The sequence below is a fragment of the Seriola aureovittata genome, chromosome 11 (assembly GCF_021018895.1).
Source record: "Seriola aureovittata isolate HTS-2021-v1 ecotype China chromosome 11, ASM2101889v1, whole genome shotgun sequence".
In the NCBI taxonomy this organism is placed as follows: Eukaryota; Metazoa; Chordata; class Actinopteri; order Carangiformes; family Carangidae; genus Seriola; species Seriola aureovittata.
This window is the reverse complement of record NC_079374.1, coordinates 19,414,750-19,441,539: the sequence shown is the minus strand read 5'-3', so window position 1 is coordinate 19,441,539 and position 26,790 is coordinate 19,414,750. Positions and strand designations below refer to the sequence as shown.

General features: G+C 39.2%; 1 protein-coding gene across 2 annotated transcripts in view; it reads right to left on the bottom strand.

Moving 5' to 3' along the window:
- The window catches only part of thsd7ba (thrombospondin, type I, domain containing 7Ba), a 162,728-nt gene extending 137,002 nt beyond the window's left edge, over positions 1-25,726 (bottom strand). For both annotated transcript variants that reach the window (XR_008829110.1, XM_056390251.1), the window contains exon 1: positions 25,532-25,726. The gene's annotated coding sequence lies outside the window, so the exon portion shown is untranslated. The remainder of the gene's footprint in view (positions 1-25,531) is intronic.
- Positions 25,727-26,790: the final 1,064 nt, after the last annotated feature.

The window sequence follows — 26,790 nt, the reverse complement described above, 5'->3', positions numbered from 1 at the left end:
CAGAAATGAGATGACTGACTAACATGTAAAACCTCTTATCAGCCTGATATCGGTCTAACCTGGGAGAGGAGATGAAAAGTTTCTAGGTGTGGTGTGTATAGGTTCTGACAGGAGCTGTGCATCAGCAGAGCACGCTGTCTGACCTTCCCTGCTGTTGAGCCCATTACGCTTCAATTAACGACAGCGGCCTGCTGCGACCAGAAGGAACAGCTGCTGGGCCCACATGGTGGTAATTCAATGAGAGTCCCAGACAGGGGGACGCAAAACTTGATCCACCAATCAGACACACCCATGCACAAGGGGATACAAATTTACTCTGCTGTATTGGGCCTTAAGATGGAGGAGTGAGATCCATGACCTGGACGCCATGAGGATGTCACAGTGTGTGAGAGCTAGTTGGAAATATTGCTGAGCTTCACCATATGGGTAATTTGATTTCACGTGCAACAAAAAATCTGATTAGTGTCTATGCTCTCAGCTAATGGGAAACTCAAAGTTCATGTTAAAGCACTGCAGAGATTCTTTGCAATTTTGATTTTATATTCATTTGAGTGGGTGATTATGCTCCAGTGTCTACTTTTAAACTTACACTGTAATAAAGGCTGTCAAGGTCAGAGAATACTACACAGAGATGCTTTAAAAGCAAGACAATGTCACGCAATTACAGCACAGTCTGCACACTAAAGGTGATTCTTACTAATACTTGTCATCCACAAATGCTTTTATAACATCTGTAAGGTCTATCTGTTTCGAATGATTAAATAGAGGTTCAACCATTCTGCACTTTAAGAAATTTGCTGTGGCGAATGACTCATGGCTCTAACAGCGTGCATACCTTCATTGATTAGTTAAGTCTTCCTTCACAACACAAGGCTCTAAAACTGAAAGTGAACTGTGGATTCAACTGCTATTCTGCAGTGTATGCAGTAAAAATTACACTTTATGTAAATCTTCAACACATTTACTCTTTATTAAGATTTTTCATATGATCACAAACCATGAGTCATTGCACAAAAATCTGTTGCCCTTAGGAGAACTCAGATTAGAGGTTCCACAGAGAATGTGCCACTATGTATAAGAAGTGAGAATCAATAATAACGGCAAGCATTTCTTTTAAATAATCAACATAAAAGACACGTATCTATCAGACAAGGACATCAACTTGTGAGCAAAAAGTCACCTTGAAACTTTGTGCTCATGATGCAAAGCTCTACCAATTCCTGACAATGCAATTAACATGAAAAATGTGAGACAATATGTTTGTGTAGACAAGGTTTCCCCAAGTCTCCTAACAATGCTCACACCTTATCTGTAACTTCACCAAGAGTCTTGGAGAGTGTAATTACACCGGGACCCGCGAGCCTGGGACAGCGCTGTGGCCTGATTGGATCTCACCTTGACTTGACCTCTTCAACCTGGGGTGACTGAACCAACTCTCTACATCTCAACGAGGAACAATGCATTAGTTAATCAACTGATAAAAACTCCAGATAAAGGTGTCCTGATCCCATTAGAGGTGGAAATAACTCTCCACTCCCCGCTGGCAGTTTTACTGTTGCTAAGGATGTAGTGTTGCATCCTATAGAGCCGATGTACTTCACAACAGGCTGGGCCCTTAATGAGCAACATTTTTGAATGCAGTCAGCAGAACTTGCTCAGAGGGCAGACAGACCCAGAAATGAAACTTGGTTAATCTTATCAGTGTTGTCTCAGATGTAGGTCACCTGAGAAAAATACAATTGTGTGCATACATCTATAAAAATAAAATGGAAAGGCTATTACTTTTTAGATCTAGACGATGGATATTGAGCTAGCTCGATTACATTTGTTGGTACTTTTGTACCTGTCGTCCCTACTTGGGCTGTTACGATATGAGATTTTCACTACATGATTATCGTGGACGAAGGAATTCACGATAACAATTTTACTGCGATATCCATAGAAAATTTGAAAAAAAAAAAAAACAAATAATAATAATGCTATCAACCAAGTTTATCTTTAACTTTGTTTACTGTGTGTCTTGTCTGTTTTTTGGCAAATTAATTAGATTCAAATACAAGAAGACAGAGATTCTGTAACAATAGCTACAAGAATGAAGTAAAAACTTATTGTGTATTATTAATGAAATATCAATATTTCATTTTTTTAAATATCAGTTATCTTCAATACCAGTATATTGATATCCCTTATCTCTACATTTACAATGTTTAACAGAGCTGCAGCGCACCACCATAAGGCAATAAGGTGCTGCTTGCAAAAACAGTGTAAATGGAAAAATACCAACTCATCCACACATTAATCCCCATTGCAAACACCCAGAGCCTCAGCAGAGCTGGGTGAGTACAAATGAATGAACAGGGCAAATGGTATGAATTCTTGTCTGTCACCACATGGACAAAAATATGTTTTTTAAGAAATAATTTTGAGGCTTTTTTAACAATGACTTTGGTTAAAAAAAGAAGAAGAAAAAAAAAGGGTTATCATGTTTTTGTTGACACAGTGATCTTTAACAACTTTGAGTATGTGTATAAATCAAGAGCAAGGTAATTGTAAGTGAAGTAAATGAGGAATTGTCCTTGTGAAGATTTGTCATCAGCTGTCTGTGATAAGTGCGTAACTGAGAAGTTACAAAACAAACAATTAATTCCAGGAAAATAGCATCATCCTGTCACAGTTAGTGGATGAGTCCTTGTTAGAAAGATACAGGTGAATGCGCTCTGAGGGACTTTACCAACATGTCATCTGTCTGACAACAGTCTGCATTACGGGGATGGGACTGTCTTTGTCTCTCTGAATCTCATAATCCACTCAGACCTCCAGTACCAGAGTGTTAAGACAGCGCCTTCACAACTGTCACATTTGAATAAACGAATCTGAAAGAGGAAATGGAGTCTTGGATCAACACACAGTAACCAAAAACTGCTGTGCTGAATAATGCATTCCTCATAACAACAATGTGCTACAAAGACATGTGATGCTGAGTAGTGAGTGCTGCTGTGAATTAGATGGTAATTGAAAACTTGACAAGTAACAGTGCTCTCAATCTCCTAGAAACACCACCCTCTCAAAACAGACATTGTAAATTGGTAACAGACAACAATAAAAATAGGTTGTGTGGCCATTTGTTTCCTGTATTTTAACACAGCTATTAATACCTTTATTTGCCACTTTTGCAGTGCTTCACTGATATGAGAACAGATAAAAGATAAATACTCACAAAGAACACATAAAAAATTAAACGGCAGCTGAATGTACCACTTTTTCAAACTAGGTCTTTAATTTTTAAACAAGGAAAAGAAATTACTCTCCTGATCTCTAACAAGATACTATTAAAAAACTTCAGAGCCCTGACTGTAAAATGCCCTCTCATACCCTCTGTCTCCAGCATGACCCTGGTGGTAGTGACCAACGAGAGATCAATAGACCTCAGGCTGCAAACAGAAATCAAAGGACAGAAGATGCCAAGCAGATCCAAGCCCTGTATGTCTTTAAATGGATTCTACAAGCGAAAGTAAACCAGCAAAGATTAACTATGGCAAATGTGTTACTGAAGATTTGACCTAAACAAAAAATCAGCTGTATGCTCTCTATATTTATATACAATTTAAGATCTATTTCAATCAGTTCCTCTTGGCTGCATTTGATTTTGAATTACAACAGATGCAACATTAACTAACTGATTAATTAATTAATTATGTGAGTGAGCTCTTGACGGAAATAAAGCTGTTGTTTGTACCAAAGGCAGAGTAAATTGCCCTTTTTAAAGAAAAAAAAATAAGCAAGATCAACTACAGATCAGCAAATCATCGGGGGTCCTGGGTGTGATATTATGGAAATGATGTTGCTGTATACATGCCATTAAACAGAGCAGATGACATTCATTAAACATGAGCTTCTCTGAGAATAACTCTGCTCTGTATGGTTCATGAAGCCTGGATTAGCTGTACCAATGAACAAGGAGTGTGTATTTAATGTTGTTTACATAGAGCACTTTTTACTACATCATATTAATTTCATTTACAGTGCAGGCATCAAATCATTAAGTCTCTTGGCCAGAGACTTGACTGAGGTATGGATTCAGATCTCTCAGCTGCTGTTAAATATCTGTCTGACCCTGTTATTCAGCTTCAGTGACCCTTGTTCCTCTTTGCTGACATAGTTGTCCATGTTTGGCATCATGTTAGAGCACAAGCATTTGTCCCATCCAATAAAAACATATAAGAAGTCGGGGACTTTTATTTTTAAAAAACCACTACATTGTTAGTCATAGTAGCAACAACGGGGCAGATGTTTTGTCTTCAGCACTGGGTCTCTTTTTTAAACTCTCGAAAAATATGAATATGAATTATGAGCACATACAACCACTGAATCTTTTCGTAATTATCCCCGCCAAACACACACACTCGCACGTACACAGACACAGTGTTATGATCTCAGTCAGCAGTGGCACAGTGTCTCCTCCTCTGGTGCCGCGCACACCCAGGCAGGTTGATAACCATGGAGCAGCCAGGAGGGACGTGGAGGAGGAGGAGGAGGTCTGATATTATGACATTTCTTTTTCTCAAAAAGTCTCAAAACCAAGTAAGCTGTGAGCCACTAGTTAATTATTTTCAAGTTTACTTTTAGGAGTGTGTGGCAGCATGTGATTGGCTGACAGCAGATGACATTTGAATTTCAATTTCATCATTTCAACATGAACATGAGGCAGTTTGGATCAGAGAATGTTTTATAGACTATTAGGAAAGTTTGTGACTTAGGTTCTACAACTATGACATGTATTTATTCAATTAAGTCGGACCAAGAGCAGTGAGGAAACAAGAGTCAACTAATTGCAGTTATTTGTTGGGTAATTCATAATTCCTTTGTTGTAGTAAATTTTAACTAAAATATAGTATGCATTATAAATATACTGAATGTTAAACTTTTATAATCCAATGGAATAGCTATGCTCACTACTGAGGTTAGACTTGTATCTGAACCAGCCTTTACTGAAGTAGGATTGTTACAGAATGGAACCTGGAGGGAATAAAGTTTTATTTTTTAAATGATCTGAAGGCCCTGGGAGTAATGGTGCTGGATTAGCAGCCGTGGATAGCCGAGGATAGACGAGGGCCTTAGGTTAAGGGTGGTGGAGGGGCTCTTGGATGGCTGGTCCTACTACACGCCTTGGCACAGGAGTCTTAGATAGGGCGGATGAGGGGCTTCCGGACACCTGGTCCTACTACGCTACCCTGGCAGGCCTGGTTTTGGGAATTCCACACGGGGCTGGACATCATTGCTCCCAAGGCGGTAATAGGTTCACTTTAGAAAATAGTTGGACAACCCACCTAAGAAAGAACTATATATGATTGTGCACAGGCTCTCTGTCTTCAGTTCAGATACGGATCTGATGTCGCTTTTATTCTTGTGAAAGAATAAATTCTATTGCATTGGACTCTGATCATCTCCAGTGACTTCTTTTTTGAATCTTTTTTGACTCCAGTAAAAGTGCAGTTGGTGAAGAGGTCTAGACTTAGTCTCTGGCCTGGACCTGGACCTTTTTTCCCCCAAAACCTTCTTCAGGATACCACAGGACACAGGGAGAGTGTAGATTGAAGTGAGTGAAGCGATTAACAGAATTACCACTCTCTCTCATTTGATTTGAACATTAAACTACTCAGGGATAAAATGACCACATGAATAATGGCAGTTTAAATCTTTCTAAGATGTGAACTTCATGCTGGAAGTACCAGCCGCTGAGGCAGGGAAAAGCAGAGTGAGAGGCAGAGGCAGACAAACAGGTAAGACTTCAGTCAGGATACCCATGGTCATGGAAACAGCTTGACATTTTATAAAATATTTTCCAGGCCTGGCAGTGGTATAAAATGGAAAAGGGCATGCATGTCCATAGTGGATTAACCCAGGATAAAAAAAGTAATTTTCAATTGCCAATTGCTTTTTTACAAACATAAAATGAATTCTGAATCACCTGGTGCCTGAATTTTGTGTTTTCCTATATACAAATGAAGAGAGAAAGTCTGTGACTGTGTGGCCCCTTTTGAGGCTTTGTGTTTCCGACCACCTGCAGCTAGATCTCAATCATTTTTATCACCAGCATCCTGATGTGCTCAATGAACTGATCTGACCAAAGTCATACTGTTCCACTCAACACATACACCAGCTCCTTGAGTTCTCATAGTTTCACAAACAACTACAGAGTAACCATATTCCCTATATTTCCACTGAAAAAAAGTTACTTGAACCCTGTTGCACAATCAAACAGATATCTTTGATGTGCATTTTTAATATTTTAGTTAAGATGTATAAAATATTAAATCTTTCTCTCAGCTCCAAAGAAGGTTCTATTCAGAAATCTGCTGAAATTACAGATACAGTCCCATTGAATAAATGCACACTAATGTGTTAGCCGGCAGCATGAAACTTAACTGAGAAGATATAGCCACCAATGGTCTTCCATTCTAACTGCGTCATGATTAAATGTGGCCCTTTAATAGAAAGCCCTCAGGATGATATTACACATTGATAATAATTTAAAGAATATTTAACCTCCAACACTACAGGCCTAATTGTTACTCTATCAACTTCTGGCGAGGAGATGCTGCATGACATATGGACTCGCAGTGTGACTGCTCTATCTCCTTTGTTGGGTGAGGCATTTATCTGATTGTGCTTCCTGGATAAGAGAGGAAGGAGAAAGGGAAGACTGAAAGTGGGACTTTATTGAACATTCTGTCTCAGTGGAGAGCCCTGGGCTGGCTCACTTTGTGAAAGCAGAGACCTCACAGTGGCCAAATCCAATCAGATGTTTTGAAGGCTGACAGGTCCAATCAGTCAGCAGCTGGTTACTGCTCACCTCTTCGGTTCAGTTTCGGGGGGTAAGCACCTAGTTTAAGATTTATACAGATGCAGAAGCAAAACATTGTTGGAGAGTTCAGGATAAAAGTGGAAAGACGATGTTTTTCTTACTCTGCTGCTGTCTTTACTATCTTGATGGCATCCTTTTTTCTTATTGCATCATAAAATTGCACTATTCCATCATTCCAATACGACAATTTGCTTGTAACACGGCAGGTATAGTTTTCAGCAAGAAATCACCAACAATATTTTAAGCACAATCTTTTTCATACATATAGACCATTTATTTTATATATTACCATTTATCTATTTATTTATTTAGCTATTCAAAGAAATTCATTAAGGGTCTTTTAAACATCTCTCTGTACTGTGACTGATACTGTGGCAGATAATGCCCCCACAGACTATTCAATGTCCTTAGTTAGTAATAAAAATGAGATTAAATATACAGAAGAAATGAACTCATCTTTGAAATAAATGTCCAAATACAGCACAGATCAGCAGGTCAGTATTTTATTTTTACAGAGCCGCAGTAAATGCAGCTTGAGTTCTGCAACAGAGGTGCATTCACATCAACTTATTCAAAATCCTTTCCTTTTCAGTTTGGTTCAGCTACCAGGTGTCTCTCTTCCTCAGGTACCACCCAAATACAACAGTATGTGCCCTGGGATGGAGAGACATGCAAGCCTCTGTCCTCCTTCAAGCAACCGGTGGTGCAGTTCATTGGGAGTGAAAATGCCATCCAAAAATACAAAAGGAAATGGACGGGCTCATGGAGTTGTTGTTTATGAAGTCATTGTTACGATCTGATTGTTTCATTTTGGACAGTCACAGTCCTGCATCTTCTCTGTCAAACTCTTTGCCAGATTGTCAAAACTGTGTCTAGTAAAGTTCACTACAATTGAACAATGTGATCCTACCCAGAACAAATACAAACCTGCAACAAAAGCTTGCACCTGTTGGTTCTCATTTCCAAAGTGGCGTCAAAGGAGGAAAAGAATATCACTGCATATGAGTCAGTGTATTATCAAGTTAATCGCCTTGATGATTTAACAATGTTACAAGTCAGGTTAATGTTTAATCAACAATTTCTTTATTATTGCCACTTTTTTAAATCACTTTATTATATACGCAATGTTTGGTAGCTGTCAATATATGAATAGTGATTGTCATTCACAGTCAGTAATGATAAGAACACTTGTTTTGTTTTTTTTGTTTGTTTTTTTTTTGGGCTTTTATGCCTTTAATGGACAGCACAGTGGAGAGTGACAGGAAACAGGGAGGCAGAGAGAGGGGGAATGACATGCAGCGAAAGGCCGTCCGATGCGGGACTCGAACCGGGGCCAACCGCAGCGAGGACTGTAGCCTCTACACATGGGGCGCCCGCCCAAACCACTACGCCACACGACGCCCCAGAACACTTGTTTTTGCAATATACTTTTTATGCTATGGAGCACTGCGGATGTTATTCAGGATAATAGATAAAATGAATAATTATAAATAATAAATAACCCTGATGGCATAGTTTGTTCATCAAATGCTGATGGTCCATCTGTCTGTTACATTGAACCATAATCAATGGACATGCTAATCTTGATCCACATAACATCTGTGGCTTCAACATGACCACCTGAATTTCTCCCCGGCTGGCCTCGGACTGATAAAATCAGTCTGTCCTCTGAGACAGTGGCGCAAAGAACTCTAACGATTTTCTGCTATGATTCATCCACCTCTGACTGCAATGTTAAGACAAGAACTTAAAAGAGCTGTAACAAAATAATTCACTGTATGCGATAAAAATGCAAGGACTTTCAAACTGACAAGTTATGTAACTTGTCTGATCAATGGTGAGCCTGGTTTTTGTACCTCCACAGATGGGATGTATGGGAAACAGATAAACTGCAAAACTCCAAGACTATTAGGTTCAGCGGAGTAATACGATTCACTGAGACTGTCTGTGATTTTACCACAACTGAACTTGTAACCTAGCAACACCCAAACGTAATATCTGCCTATGGGCTTTTTTCATTATCACCTGTCATTTCAACTGGAAAATTATCAGCGACTCCTTTTGATCAGAGTAATAATTGCATTATTTTTGGCTTCTCCAATTAAAAGCCGTAATAACAGCAACAGTATGGCAAAGTCTGGACATGAAAGATTTTAGGCGCACATAAACTACAAAGCAACATATGTGTCAGATCCAGAAAGGGCAGAGGAATTTTGGTTGGTGGAAGATGTACTGAGATCCTTACATATTCATTACAAGTAAAAATTTCACTTTTGTAAACTTATGTATATTATGTCAAACAAGCATGCATGATGCAGAATGACCTAATTACCTCCACCGCAAGTCTGTTTATTTGTCAGCAGGATTACACAAAAAGCACTGAAACATCTTGGGGCAAATCTGGATCATTTACTATGAATCTCTCTCTCTCTCTCTCTCTCTCCTGGTGCATGTAATTTGACGCTTGTTTTAGGTGCCCCTCTAGTTGGTTTGTTTGTTTTTTTGGCAGGATTACACAAAAAGTATAGAACTGATTTGCACCAACCTTGTTGGAGGGATGGGGCATGGGCTAGGGAAGAACCCATTACATTTTGATAAGGAACCAGTTAAAGGGATCCAGGTCATTTTTTTAATCAATTTCCTTAACATTGCAAGATAGGGCGTTTGACATTTTCATCAATTTCTCAGGAAAATATTAGTGCAGTCAGTAGAACGCATACCTTATATTTATTGTCTTCAATTCTTACACAAGAGAGCTGAATGATTTTATTACCTGTTGTGTGAAATTATGACATCAGCATTGTATAGCTCTACAACTGTATGAATTGTCTCATTGTTGTGTCACAACCCACTATTAATTGTGTAATCTTAATTGTTGCAAGTTGAATGAAATACTAATATAAGCATTCCTCAACCCCGCTGGTGCCATATGCACTGCTACTGTAAAATTCTGTGTGTAATGCAGATTCAGCAATTGCTTTCATGAGATCCCGATTATTATCTGGATCTGCACCAAACTGTACATTCTCATAGACGTCAACACCATAACTATTTCTGAAGATCAATACATTATTTCCTGAGAAATTTATGAAAATGTCAAAAAAAAAAAAAAAAAAAAAAAGAAGTTATCGGAGGAAAGTGATAAAAATTCCTGGATCTGCCCTTTTAATTGGATCAGCACCAAAATGTGATGGGTTCTTCCCTGGCCCTCCACCAAGTTTGGTGCAATTCGGTTCAGTACTTTTTGTGTAATCCTGCTGCCCATCAAACATACAAACCAACAGAGGCATATGTTTCTTGACGTTAAAAATTGGACTACCTCTTTTTTTCCTTTTATTTTTCTATTATAAGAGCTGGACAAACATAGAAATGTACGACTGTTTGGCCTTGGAGGAGGTATTTGCTATTCTAGTTAGGAATGTTGTGTTACTCCCTCCGTCAAGGTAGGTCTGTTTTCACCTGTGTCTATTCGTAGGAAACAATGTATGGTTAATGACACTAATGACACTTAATGACACTTTCCATAGAAGAAAGTCGCCAGCAGGGGTTAAAGTGGGCTGGAACGATCCATCTGAGTGTCTCAACAGAGACGGAGAAAGATACACTACAAATACACACACACACACACACAAGCAGGACAGAAGCCCCTCCCAGCAGATCATCACACAAGGCAACGGTCCTTCTAACTTCATTGTTGCAGAAGAAGCGCTGCCCCACTTTTCCAAGAACACATAAAAGCTTGAAGTTATAAATTCATGAGGTTATTATAAAGATCCACTCTATGTGTGAATAAAACAGAACAGAATTGTTTGTTGACCAGCGCAGAAGTTTGGTAGTTTTGTTGGTTCATCTAGAAAATGAACGAATGTTAGCCACACTGAGTGTTGTTGTGTGTTTTCTTAGTTTAAGACTCGTCAACTTGTCTAAATTTAAATTTACGTTTAATCAACAGGGAAATTCGTTGTTAGGAACATCCCTAATGTGTACTACATTAGAATACCTATGGTAACATCGCAGTATAAAATCCATTAATCATGAATGAAATGAAATGTCTTAATTGTAGTGAAGTACAGGTGATGGTATATTTTAGTAATATCAGTTAACTATTCATTTATTTCAGTGTTTGTGGAGGCATCATGGTGGAAGATAGAAATGTGCACTGTACACTTGGTGCAATGTGTATGTGAGAGCTGTCACTGTAACTGCCACACCCTGTATTTGCCATGAAACGATGCAAATGATGCTCCCCAGATGCAACCTTTCTCTGTGGTTTCCTAAGAGATTCAGCCTTTATTGTTTGCATCACACAAACAACAATCCCCTAACTGTATCTCAGTAACAAACTGTGTTCTCACTGCTGTTTGTACATATCAATGTACCATATGTAGCGAGACATGACAAAGTTGCTCATTTGCGATTCAAGGACATGAGGTCATATCCACTTCATCTTTAATGATGTAGAAATATTCCTGGGAGGCATTTTGTTATCTTTTTCAAATTTCGCAGCTAATACAGCAGATCCCTATTGTTGCTAATGATATCAGCAGGCAGATGTTTGTTTTGGATGTGGGTTGTGTGACCATAGCTTGAAGAAGGTGTTTCTCACCAAGGTTACCCGCCTTGAGCTGAAGATGTCTCACAGCTTTACTATGAATGCAGAAAGCTTGTTTTTATTTTTAGTAGTACGGACAATGTCCAGTTGGTGGTATGGACACTTCACATGGCAAAAATGTTCAAGACATAAAGAAAAGCTTACTTACGTATTTGGAAACCACTGGAAGTCGCCATGTCTGTAGCAGTGTGTAGTGTTCATACCAGTGTCGGGGGGTGTGTTGCAGGGGGTTGGGCGTTGTTCAACTCTGCTTGCCTATCTGTAAGTCACCACACGCCAACTGGTTCATACACATTTTACACTACCAAAAATGTTATGAACAAATTCATATTATGCTGCATAGCTATACAGGTTTGCTCTTTATACCGGTTAACTAAAATCCATATCTGTCCTTTATTATGCAGTCCTGATTAGTCAATTCAGAAACATCACCTGGCCTGTGGACTGGAAACCACTTTAGTAACTGGATACTGCAGCTGAGCTGATGGGACTGTAAAAGGATGATACAGAGCCAATGAAAGTCAATGACATGTTTAATGTATTCAGATTTTAATAAAACATCACGCCTAAGGCTTATTGGAAAATTCCTTTGATGAAAGGGTAAGACTTGGGGTAATATATTATAACTATTTGAGCATGTAAAATAACGTGAAAATTCCATGAAGGTCTGATTGATCTCACTGCTGATCATATTTCATCCATGTGTGGATGTATGAGACGCTGCCAATCAAAACGGTCTGTTTTAATGGATAATAGGCCCACTGCTTCACATCCTATTTTTACATGTGTCAATTTCTATTCAAAGAAGTATGAAGAACTTGTTTGAAGAGAAAGTAAGACGTGCAAGCCAGAAATTAGCAGAGAAATACACTGTCAGGGGGTGAAAACGTCATATTTGCCTCTAGCAGGTGTCTGTCCCAACAGCAGCTGCATTCACACAGCGAAGCATTAGCAGTGTTGTTTGCTGGTTTGCTGAACCACTTTCCTGCTCAAAAAAAAAAGAATTGCGACTTTAAGCAGCCTGACAGCCAGACCTAAAACAAATCAGTGTGTTATTGTTTTAATTCGTCACAAATATATATTTACCAGAAATCCAATACACAAGGTTTCATTTTCAGATGCCTTTCAGGGTAATCTAAATATCCGATTAAAAATAAAGGATTTATGAGCCTGGGAAAAGATTTGCCCCAAGAGGTGAAAAACCTATTTGAAAGGGAATCCACAGAGCTCCACATTTTCTATGAAAGACCAAGTACACAATAGACACAATAACCTAGGACTTATTTTCATATGGAAATTTTGCATCTCTATCCATAAGGGCATTCTTGCAAACTTTGTACTATAATAAAAACAACCTACCGCTAAACCCACATCATACTCAGCACAAATGTGGAAAGTCAATGAATTTCCCAGCATAGCTCTTAAAAATCAAAATTGCAAATGATTAGCCAAAATCACTGTAGCTAATTATGTGGCATCAGATCAACCGAGGGCTGTTTTTTCAGTGAGTGACACCAATTTCTCAATCAGCATGCTAAAAGAAATGACTGTCTTTGAATTTTATACCAACCAAACTACAATAAACATTTATAATGAATATGACATGCGAAAGCACCTTTCAGACAGTAATGTACATTCATAATATAACCTGCGGGCATAAGGAGCAAAACCCTGCATAGGAAAAAAAAAGATCACTTTTCCAACGTACAGACAGGATCTGATAAGACATTAGTAATTAACTACAAAATATAAATTAAAAACTACATTCCAAACCCTAAACTGCTAAAATCTTCAGGAAATAGAGACTTAAACATTTCACAGTGAAAACTCCATCCGATCCAAAGTCCCACCAGAGCTGATGTGAATAGCCAATAAGCACTATCACTCTCTGGCACTCATAACTGTGCCACATTAGTGCAAGAAGTGATTCCCATTCCAAGGAGCTGGCGCTTGGCCAGGAGGCACTCAGCACCAGTACACAACACCAGCCAGTGCCAGTCATTATCCCATTGTTTGGAGGCACACAGCCTGTCCTAATTAGATGCAAAAGAGTAGAGAAACTGTATCTAGTGGCACTGCAAATGAGGATAGAGAAACACGTCACAAGGCACGCTGCTGCAGGTTGAAGTGTAATGAAATAATTAACTACCATGGGATCTTCTCCTAAGGACAGCAAAGTGCATCAACAGGCGGTCTTTTGAAATAGGCAACTGCTGTAGAGAGCTAAGGACCATCATAAAAAAAGACCTGCAACACTGATCCCTGCACCCTGGGTGTCGGGGCACAGGGGTGAGATGTGATGGATAAAAACTGATCCTGATAGCAGCTCATCCACACATCTGGAAAAGACCAAAACAGCAATAAATTAAAAACAGCTGTAGATGAAAGCATCAGGCTCCGTGGACAGACAGCAAAGTTGTTTATGTGATGTTGGCTGGATTCCTCACAGGACTTGGCATCAGAGGAGCCATACATTCATTGTCTTTGCTGCAACTTCATGTGTCTCTTGTTCCTTCACTGCATATCACATTAATGGCAATGATCCCCGATCTGACATCCATTTTTTTTTTTTTTTTTAAGGAGTGGTCGAATATTTCATTGCATACGAAACATTTAAACAAGTTAAGCACAGTTTGAAATTGTAACTAGGTTGTGTCTGTCAGCTCTGCTTGCCATTTAGGCAGGCTGCCAAGTTTTGTTATGACAGTCTGTTTATTATTATCAGTATTTTTTGTGCTGCTAAATTTAACCTGTAAAAGAGATTCTACATCTACTTGTCAATGTGGACAGCTGATTAAAGCTTTTCATTGCCCGGTTAAATGTACTCATATTTCCACCTTTAAAGAGCAGCGAGCATTTTAAAGCTACAAATCTGAAAGTGTGAAGATGGGACTGGATTTGATGGAAATACTCATAAATGGTCCACGAAATCTCTCCTACAGTATATTATTACGAATGTGACATTCTGGAGTTTTTAGAATTAATGCTAGTCTGCCGTTCATCACATGCAGAAGGCCGAGTGACAGAGTGACAGCAGGTGAATGCTCAGGGATGGAGAGAGAGAGAGAGAGAAAGATGGGGGGGGGAACAGTACCATCGGTAAAATATCAGCTTCTAAAGAGCAGGGCCCTGGGCTACTGAAACCGTCACACCAATGCTCGCGCACACACACATATGCCTTTTTAACACACTGATAGATATCTTAAAACTGTTAAAACTAAAGGTGAAGTCTCATTGCCAATACAATCACGTTATATAAAATGTTCTTTCCAAAGTCAGAAAATGTGAGGGTTGTTAAAAGGGATTAAGTGTACATCTGTGCGTGGGTGTGTTTGTCTGTTTACACATAATGTTGCAGTGCCAGAAATGTGGATGGTAATTAAGTGTAAATGAATAAATAGAATGATTGCTCCACAGTGGAGAAATATAACCATGCACATCCCAGCTTGCATGAAGGACTGGCATGCAGCTATAGTACAAACCAGGAAACAGATAAACAACCTCATGTTGGAGAAAAGAGGAAGAAGAGGATCCTCAGCATCACATTGTCATGACAAGATTCAACCATTCATACATGAAACTCAATGAAATGTCAGTTTCAAAATCATAGCATCAATACACTACAGCAGAGCTGTTTTGATTTTTGAGAATGATTGAAGTGATTTTATAAATGGCAGGAGAGTAAAGGGCTTTTTAATATAATTCATTGATATCATGGCAATATGCACCATTAGCTCTAAAGGCCATACTTTATATTTTTTTATATTAAGAAGACATGCATGATATAATGTATTCTCTTGTTGGCTAAGAAATGAGAACACACCCTTGCTCTCAGTAACATCATCCCATCTTCTCAATGAATGCGGACACTGGTTTTTATTTTGGGTTAGTTCCTTTTACACCGTCCTGCGCCATAAACACTGCACTAAATACAGTACGTATCAATCAGCAGCTGAACATTGTTATTTTAGTAATGTCCCACTAGGAAACTACTTGGCCATTTGGAGACCATCAAGTTACATAATCAGTAGGAATGAGTGGGTTTTGGGCTGAGTGCCACAATGACAATGCATTCTTTGGTCTTTTCATGGCATTTGTTGACAACAAGGAAAATAGTGAATAACAACAGCACAGTGTTATACAATGTCCTGCAAGAACCCATGTTCCTGTTATCACTGTGAACTCTCAAAAAACTAAAAGAAATACTGAGAAAACTTTAGAGTTGACATTCATCAATGAAAGTGGCATGTTACTGTACATGCATTGCCTGTATAACAATATATCTGAACTTGAGCTTTTGCTGTGGATGGCTTGTGTAATAAAAACGTGTTTTATCTAAATGCTGTAAAACATACAGATACACCTACTGATCCCCTATCATACTGACATAATCAACACTGTGTTCAGTGCCTTGATGACGGTGTTTCTCATAGTTTTATAGTAGCTCTGTACTATAGTGAAGCCATCTCTCGTCTGTGAGCAACATCAGTATGTGCCACCTCTGCTAAACCAACATGTCCAGTCAGCATTAAATATCTAAAATGTAAAACATAAAACTTAGGAATCTATCATAAATATTATATAATATATATATATATATATATATATATATGTCTCTTCTCATTTCATGTTAGATGTTGTTTTCACTCACTACTAGTAGGGATGTCTGTTAATGTCAAGACACTGGATAAGATAGGCAGTGACGTGCCTTCCAGAGGGAATCATCTTTGGCCCTTGTAACAAGTGCGCATATTGGAGCCCTCAAGATTCATATATTATATGTTCTCATCTTATTTGTAATTTCCATTTGGAGACAGCCACTTATGGAAAATCAGACAAGACGCAACAGTGGCATTAAAAAGAGGCTCAATGAAATAAAAGACCTCTCCTCTTAAGCAGCTGCAATGGGATCACTGGGCTCTCACCTCCTCTGCCTGAGTCTGCATTACTAAGTGGAGGGGTATGCATCTTCCACTTGTCAGTCATTACTTGTGTCATCCACTCATGTAAAATATCATCTCTTTCTAAATCCATAGGACACAAAGGGCTGTGTGAATTGAAAAACCGGTGCTAGCCCCTGAATATCAAAGTGGAATCACATCAAATTCGAATGACTGCAGCTGCACATTTCCATTAAAGCGATGGCAGGAACAGCATGTTTTCACCAAAGGTCATGCGTTCTCTTCAGGTGAACAAATCCTTTCCTTTCTCATTAGACATAATTACTGCTGACACCTCAAAGACAGCAGGAGACTCACAAAAAAAGAGAATGTCAATTAAGACAGAAGGTCCATACAGGAGGCGGAAAAAAAGATACATCTGACCATTATGAGGGAAGCGTATTGCTGCACTAATTCTATTACGTGCAAGAAAGATTTACTGAATATAGCCAGTGATCCAAAGTTAATAGGGGTGATTGAAGCAGGAGATCCAAGCTAAAGGCCAATGGGCCGTGAGGAGAGTGACCATGTTTTGTGACAGCTTCCTTCAGCTGCCTGACAACTGCAACACCCAAAGAATAACCTGCGTGGCCAAATGGAAAGAGCAGCAGACAAATAAGCCGGCTACTTGACAAAGACCCTTGAGATAAGACTGGCTTGAGCTCCTGCATTTGTATTCCAAGTGGGGGTGGGGATGGCTGTGGGGGGCTAATGTAATTGAAAACTGTTGGGGTGTTGGGGGGGTCAGCAAATTCAATATACTCAAGAACAAAAAAAAAAGTGTTTGTGGTCTGAGTAGCAATGTGAAGGAGCAATAGCTCCGCCAAGCATAATGACTCTTCTGCCCAAATAATACCTTCCAGATCAGACTGATGTGAATAGGAATGTGAGCATGAAATCATCATCACTAATTATGTCAAGGGTAACGCTCGCTTAAAAAGAGGTTTCCTCCAAGAAGGATTCCTTTATTTAAGTGGATTCAGATATTTTGAAGCCACAGTGAAAAAAGGTTGAGAATTCTTTTCCAATATTTCTGTGAAACTGCAGCAGTGAGTCGCAGACCGACAAACTGTACAAAATTATTTTAAGAGGTTTGATAAGTAAAACACTTTTTGGCTGACTAAACAAAAGCGAATTCAACAAAAAAATTAAAAAATGAAGGAAACACAGAACAGATAAAAAAAAATAGTGAGTGAGCCTCACTAAAGGTCAATCACCATGAGTGATTTGACCTTCATTTGATGTCGATATGATGCTTTACTGACCTGTGTCAGCAGAGGTAATGAGATCAAGGATTCCCTGGATGCTCCTGGCATGGTTAATCACTTGATGTGCACACACGCACCCGCACGCACACACACGCACAAAAGCCCACATGTACATGCACAGCCATTCGCCCTGAAATAAATCACACTCCACACAAACGTGCTACTGTTTTTTCGGTGCCAACCATCACAGCAACGAGGAAGGCTGAGTGAAGCCCCTCACTCATTAAAATCTATATGCATGTAGCTTAGGATGAATGTGGTGCATAATAAAATCTGCGATAATTATTCATTTTCTTTGCAAATTGTATACAAGAAGATCCACATGTGGTGTGATGATATTCTCTCTGGAGCTGAATACTGCCTATCTCTTCCTCCACTGGGTCTGTTGCCATGAATATGTTTCATTTTCTTTATGGACATTTCAGAAGATTAGGTTTCAGGCTTTAAACTGAGATCACAAGCTAATTATACAGCTGAGCAGGAGGGAGGGTACTTCACATTCAGATAGAAATATTGAATTTTGTGTTGTCATTATAACAATCCATTATAATCAGCAAGAATTCCAGCTGACCACAGCTTTAGATCTCAGTGAAAGAGGATTAGATGACACCCTACAAACCCACCTCTTAAGTCTGCAGGAAGTAAATTATTGATACTGGAAAAAACTTTTTAAGTAGCAAATTGCTATAAACACCATGCTCCCCCACTTGGTATTAAAATGTGACCTAGATGACAGCCACAGGTGTACAGCTGTGAAGAGGTTGAATTTGAGTTTTCCCATAATTACCCCACACAGCCTCGAAATAAACAAGTGGCAGCCAGCAGTTTAACAATATCACTGCAGCCTCAGCAAGCTATGCAAGTAAAGCTGTGTGAGTAAAAAGGAAAAAAAAGGATCACTGTTAAGCAACACTTTGCGCCACGCCTCTCAAGTGCTCCTGTTGGTTTAAAACTGCATTTAGACTTCAGGATTTGTTTAGTGCAGAGCTGAGGAGGTTGTCAGAACAAATCCACACTGACATTTCTCTGCACACAGTATTAAAGCAAACCATCAAAGGGAAATCTGTGACGCAGGTTATATTTTCTTAATGCAGAACTGTCAAACCTAGCGTAGTTTTAAAAATCTTAAGATATGCTTCCTTACTTTGGATCACAGTGCAGACACAAGGGAAACATAAACTAAATCTAATTTAAACATTGTCTGATGCATTTAAAATGTATCAGATTTGGACTTGTGTTTGGATCAGGGGAAAAAATGTGATTGAGGCATCTCACTTCCCACAAAACTGGTGAGCTTATTTTAAAAGAGGCAAATTTAGTGTCACTGATCACTGCCTTTCTGACAGATGTGCAATTTCTGTGTTTCTATTGCTATGGTCCTAGTCAATTTCCTATGTCTGGTTTCGTTATGACAGATGAGAGAATCGGTGAACTGAGCTCAGACTGATCCGAGGATGATGATGATGATAGAGAGCAAGGGCGAGGAGAGACCTTTGGCTGCTAGCTAATGTGAATTTGTTCAGTAGTTACAACGTGCAAGTAAGAAACACAAAACGGAGGAAAGGAATCATATTATAATACTATGATCATATTATGTAGTTGTTTCACAAAATTTAAGTCTTTCTGGAAATTTCTCCCATCACACACGACCTCTGGAGCTCAGCCAGTGTGACCATTAAGTTCTTGGTCGCCTCTCTTACCAAGGTCCTTCTCCCCAATTGCTCAGTTTGGCTGGGCAGCCCTAGGTAGAGTCCTAATTGTTCCAAACCTCTTACATTTAAGAATTATGGAGGCCACCGTGCTCTTGGAAACCTTCAATGCACCAGAATTTTTTGTAGCCTTCCCCAGATGTGTGCCTTGACACATTCCTTTCTCTCCTTCAATCTCATGTTCGGTTTTTGCTCCGATATGTCAGCTGTGAGACTTTATACTGTATAGACAGGTTTGTGCCTTTCCCTATCATGTCTAATCAATTGAATTTACCACAGGTGGACAACTGACTGACAGCCATGAGCTCCCACCCCTTGACTTCTCTCAACATATCTTTGTGTGGAGATGTACTGTCAAACGCTTCTGTCGACCCAGTCTCACTGAACAGCCTGGAAAGCAGTGCCAAGAAAGGCGCCTTTAAATAAAATGTATTATTATTATTATTATTATTATTATTATTATTATTATTATTATTGGTTAGAGGAGCGGGGCTCACTTAAAAAAAAAAACTTAAGGGAATATCTCTGCACTGTTTTCCAGGCTGTTCAGTGAGACTGTGTCGACAGAAGCCTTTGTCTCCACACAAAGATATGTTTTGCAAATTTTCAATTAAAAATATTAGAATAAAAGTTACATACTGTTGCTTTAAGAAAGCTGGCATATAGATTGACACATACATTTACGTTTTGTATTCACAGTCCGTTGACTGATATTAAGCCTTACACAATAGTATAGCCAATAATCAATTTTCCTAGAGAAAAATATGATTTCACAATATATTAGTCCAAAGTCTGTATGAGCTATCTGTTATTAGGTATCATTGTAATAAAATGCACAGTCACTGCATACAGCCTTTTTGTGTCCTTTTCAGATGCATGTCATCCTATTAACTGAAGGATGTCATTGACAAATAGCCTCCTACTTTCTCTGCCCTTTCATTGCATCATATCAGGGCAGATATGTAACCTACTATATTACAGAATGCCCTGAATAGTAAATATGTGTGAAATAAACATTTTTTCGCCCGTTCATGTTTCTTTTAACAAGCAAAGCTCTCACATAAAGAAAAAAGTTGTATAACATTTCATTTACAACACAGAACACCTAGGATCTTTTCTGCACATGTATTGGAAATGCCCAGGTGTAGTAAATTTCTGGAGGATGGATCTGACCTACTTGATATTAAAATTTCATGTTGTCCTAAGCTGCTCTTATTGAACGACACCTCCTCTTTAAGTCTCTCATCTCGTCTGAGGCTTGGACTTTTGGCTGGTTTGACAGCGGCAAAGGAAATGTTAGCCCTCCGTTGGAGACCTCCTCATTCTCTGTCCCAGAATCACTGGCTACAGTCTCTTTTGGACATAGCATTTATGGAGTTATCAGTAGCAAGAAGGCATAATGCCAAACAATCAACTATAAGTGCCTGGGCATCCTTTACTGAAAGATCTTCTGTGTCCATAGACCCTATAAGACTATTGTTATGTGGGTAATATCGGGCAGCCACACTTGCATCTCAACATAACTGTCATTTAATTGTTTTTGTTTGGTTTTTCATTTGTAATTTCTTTATTTTCTTTCACATATTGATCTAAGGCCAATTGTAATACGATTATTTTGGGGGTGGGAGTATATTGTTGTGTGTTTGTTTGTGTGTGTTGTTTTATAAAAAATTGATTTAAAAAAACAAAACAAAACAAAAAAAACACCCATGACTGTCAATCATTGTACTGTACACAGATAACTTATTGTTCATAACTCAATGCAACTGAAATCCTTTGCCTTTCAAAGTTTCTAATTGTGCTTGATCAAATAAACTGGTTCAATGATGGTAAAAGTTTGAAGAAATATTGTAATGTGCAGTTTAGAAAAATTACTTTCATTAGCTGCATTTAACTGAAATACCATGAGAGCGTTCAAAGATTACTTACAGATTTCGCACTTGGGTAAGTTTCCATCACTGAGGGTACTTCCTGATTGACGTAATTATACTGTATGTTGCTTGGAATAAGACAGGACTGCTGATGTTTTCACTCATTTTTTTGTGTTGTTTTTTATTTCATTTTTATCTAAACCATTATTTATGATCATTTCAGAGTGTTGTTTTAGGCTTTTTTGTTGTCTTTTGTGTTATGCTACAATGTGTATCTTATAATTTGTTATTGTCAAATCTGTTGTATATTATAATCTAATATTGTAATCTAAAATATTTTTTGTCACTTACATGAATAGAACATGTGCCATCATTCTCATCCTATGGCAATTGCCAGCTAACTGAAAATCTTTTTTTTTAGCCATGCCAGTGACGTGGCTCTAGGGATGGCAGCATCTGATTTTTGTTTGGCCTGTCAATCACTTTGGTCTAGACCAAAATATCTCAATAACTTTTAAGTGGATTGCCATGGAGTTTTGTGCAGACATTCATGGTTCCAAGAGGATGAATCATAAAGACTTTATTGATCCTATGACTTTCCTTTCAGTGTCATCAGCATCTCCAAATTATCACTTATCCAGTAATGTAATTCTACATCTACCAGATGGGTTGGCACAAAATTTTGAAAACAAATTCATGGCACCCAGATAGTGTATTTTGATCATTATCATCGGGTAGAAATTGTAATTTGTCCAATAGGTTAGTTTATCGCCAAGAACAAGCAAAAGTAATGACATTCCCAAACCACCAGCCTTAGCTGTACTTTAATTAGCAAATGCTAGCATGCTAAAATATAATGGTGAAAACAGCAAACATCATACATACTAAGGGCGACCCCGTACAGTTTGAGTTCCATATTAGCGGAGTCAGACTATAGTCTCCCATCTCGCTGCTAATCATCAGAATGGCATGGTAAGCCAGCCAGAATGTGTGCTGGTGCTTGGCGATGAGCTCTGTGCACAGTTGCTGAAAGTCTAATCTGCAGAGCTGTTCCTTTCTGAACTAGGTAAGCAGTTTAAGAAGTGAACTCTAGCCTCAGCCTCACCCGTTAACATTACAATACTGAATATGTTAGCATTGTCAGCATTGTGAGAATGTTAACAATGTTGACATCAGCATCAGCTCAAAGCACAGCTGTGTATAACTACAGCCACACAGAGCCGCTAGCATGTTTGCATGACTATTCGTGTTTTAAATTTTAGTTTTCATGTTAACCTTAATTAGGATGAATACCATGATTATATTGTGCTGTATTTGACACACTGCATCGACAAAATTCATGAAAATGATGACTGACAACAAGATCAAATGATTTAAATGCTCATTATATTATGTGACAGAGCGGATGTGGGCAGTTCCACAAGGATCTGTAAAGTGAAATTGTAGTGGTTTTTCAAATCATATAGGGGCCCACAAGGGACAAATACATAGTAACCGGGAGAGCTGAACCCTCCATTGGCTCTTCTCTGAATAAACTGGCTGCCAGATGAAGTCTGTTTGCCAAGAAACACTGCGCTCTACTGTACAAACTGTAATGTAATCTCTTGGCTCCTGGTTATGTGCCCTGATAGGCTTATAAAAGATTAATTATCACATAAAGTCTCCAATATTAGTACAAATCCCCTATGATGCTGGAGGAATGAAATCAGCTCACACAGAAACACAAACACAAACACACACACACACACACTCACACACTCACACACTCACACACTCCATCCATGTAGAAGTCATGCTTTTTATTTGTTTTCTGATATCAATTCCTTATACTTGTAGGGTCACGCTGCCTGTAACTTGACCACCAGCCTCAGTGGGTGCAACTGCCTGCCTGCCTCCAGAATACCAATATACCACCCTCATATTTCAATCAATAATCAGGGTGGGATGCAATTAGTAACTTGGAAGGGTTGTAAGAGTCACGTGAAAGATCAATCAAGCAGAGAGGTGGCACACTCATTGGGGTGATTCACAGCCCAACAGTTTGTCCCCCGCTCAGCCTGAATCCATGCCGTCTATCTTCTTTATATGAAGCATTCAAGGCTGGAAATATGCATCTGTCAAACATCCCCCATTACTCCGGCTGCCTGTCACACCTGGGGCAGCTCACAACCAACCAGAAAAAAAAAAGACGGAGTGTAGCTGTCAGCAGAGAAACCCTCAGCGGACTGAAAAGGCACCAGCTTCCCCCATTTCTCTGACTCTAATTTCCTCAAGAACGCGGATATTTTTCTGGGTCTCTGGCTGAGTGCTGGGTTAATGACAGAGGCTGTGCCAGGCAAGTAGCTGAGGCAGCTTCTTTTTGCTCCAGATCACATTAAAACATTGTTTTATATCTGGGTATGGCAAACGAGATGCTCAATATAGTCAACACTATAATAGTATTATATCTGTAGGCTGGTGGCTGTGCAGCTGAAAGTGAAGAATGTGTTATTAGTGGTCGTGTGAAAGCCCATACAAGGCGTACTTCTTCAGTACTGTGTGCATTATGTGCCACCATATGGAACCAGTGCTACAAAACTGGCAATGCGGACTCAAGCCAGTAGGGTTAAAATGAGCAGGTTTCAGTGAGGGTCCTTACGATTAAAGCACAGCTGATGGTTCAGCTCCTGCTGTTAATGTTTCCACTGCAGCATGTCTGGATGTTCTCTTACCTCAACAACCAATGTCTTTTCACATCACAAAGCTATTTCTCTCTTTTCTCTGCACAGTCCACCAGAGCACTGCAAACTATGTCATGAATGAAATATAAGCACACCGCTGTATTACTTATGAGACCTAACACAACTTTGCTCCAAGCTATTTTCAGATTTCATTTAAATTCGTCAGTATGATGATTATTCTTATAGTATTCAGACGCAGGCAGTGGGCCATCAGTCCACAAGAAAATATTAGGTAAAGATGAACTTCAGAGATTACTTATCAGGAAAGACCACCTTTCAACTAAACGCCAATGTCGACATCAATGATTATAGTAAAAACCTTCCTGCAAGGCTCCTCCAAGTAATTCTACGGCAGTGTAAACAGGCATCAAGCTCACAATGAGACATAATTCAAGTGACACTAATGTGCTTCACTGTTGAATTTCAGATGTAAAATTGCATTGTCCTATTGTTTATTTAAACTTCAAAGACTACACATTGCTCATGGGCAATCTTCCACTCATCTTTTACATCGGCTAAATGACTGAGACAAGAAGAAAGGGCTACTTCAGTCATTTCAAAGCTCATAGTGTGAAAGGGAACTATTTTCACCAGTGCTATAAATATCAATGAATAACAATTACTACATAACCTCCACTATGACCTAAGCTTTCCCTGTATCGCACAGTAGTGGGCTGAATCTAATTATCCTCTCCTTTCTCGCAGTTTCCAACACATTAGAGTTAATGTTCCGTGCACACAAATTTACAGTTTGTGTCAATTAGTCAGCAGCAGAAAATCCATTCAAAAATACAGCCACCCATGTTCAGACACAGGGAGCGTCTGGGGATGAGAGCAACTGTCCTGCATCCTACATTCTTGCACCACACAGACAGAGCGACTCCCCAGCCAGTTCTCTTTGCTGTATATGAAGTCCCACCTGAACACTCCATAAATATACCAAAGAGACAATCTCTCACATCAGCTTCTCTGGATTTAGCCCCAGCTTAGCTCTGAGAGGACGCTAGCTTCAGATCAATAAAGAGTCCACTCGTCACCTGCCGATCTGTGAATGTACACCTGAGCTCATGCTCCTGCAACTCTTAACTCACTTCCTACCACGAGCTTTGATCAGCGAAAGCCCATTTCCCAATCTATCTTGTTCGGCAGTTGTGTTTCCTCATTCCCTCTGCCTCTTTCGATCTCTGCCTCTGTTTCTGTATGATGTGTATCTTTTATCTTCAGATATACACTATCCTACATGCTCCGCTCACGTACACTCTTCTGACTGAAGTCAAATTCCCAAAGTTGTCATTGTCACAGTTTCCTAGCAATAAAAACACACCTTTGAGTCCCTCGCAAATGTATGAAACAACTTAGCACCTACTGTTTCTCTAAAGACGATCAGACCTCCACTTCATATTCATCACAGCAAAACAGAGCAAGGAGAAACTAGAAATCTAGAGAAATCAATTTGTGCACATTGGACAGCGAGCAATGAGGTTTTCTGGTTTTACTGTTATAGCCCCTCAGTGCAAAGTGAATAAATCACAAAAAAAGCTCTTACCTGGGCTCTTGGTGAAGCTGCTGTTGTTTGTAACAGATCCTATCTCTGCTTATGGGACACAGTCAGAGAGAAAAAGGAAGAGGAGGAGAAGGGAAAGAGAGAGGCAGGCGAGGAAGCGCAGACGAGCGCAGAGAAAGAGAGAGAGTGTCTGTGGACAATGAGGGAGAAACACAGACAGAGAGAGAGAGAGAGAGCAGTGACAGTGGTGCTCACACAGCGCTCCGATACACTGAAGGGGATAAGCTGGCTTTGGGAGGTGGTACTTCTCAGTCAAATGACATCTGCCTCTCTCTTAAAAACCATTGGCTAAGAGAGATGATTTCCTAATAAGCCATCCCTGCTGTCTCCAAGTGAACACACCCCCTCCTTCTTTTCCGCCGCACATACATAAGCAGATGCATGCACACACACTTATACACACATGCACATATATTCTTTTTTTGTTCAGATTGTCTTTGTCACCCCTTTTGTCCTCTGTCTCCTCTTCCTACTCTCTGCCAAACCACTTTCACATCTCTTCATTCTCTCAGGTCCTACCCTATATGCGCTTTGTCCTTTTTCACAATTGTTGCAGGAAGAAATTGCAAAATTGCTTCAGCTTTCAATTGTGCCTTTTTTAAAAAAGGATATTTCCAGCCTTTTCAAATAGCTTTCAAAACTGAAAAACAATGGGTATCTTTTCATCTTCTATGTCATGTATAGACCTACCCTTTAAAGTACATAATTTTTCAGCTATTGCAAACAGAACCACTCTTGGTACATAATGACCATGATCACACCAAGCAACCGTTTTGAAGTGAAGGCACTCATTGCCTTCAATTCCCTTCAACACGTTCTTAGGTGGAAGAAATTGTTTGTGTTTCCAGTCTCCCTTTTTTTTGATTTTGTTTGTTTTTTCATTAAGTTAAATGAAGCAGATTGTCAAGGTGGTCAGGAATTGGTCAACAAACCATGCAACTATTAATTATTTGGTTGTATCTAACCACCAACTACACACTGAAGCACTCTCGCTTCTCTATTACCACCAGTCTATTATTACAATTTTACATGTGTGGGAGGTAAAATCTAATGGAACGCTAGATATGAACGCACAAATCAATTAAAGTTTTCAAGTGGTGTCAGTGATCATAATGAGTAATTATACAGAAGCTGTTATCACCTACTCACACGGCAACTGTTTTTGAAAGATCTGGGGAAAAATATGTTTTAAGGTCCTTTTTTATAAAGAAAACTCTTAGCCTTTAGTTATGTGGTGTTTC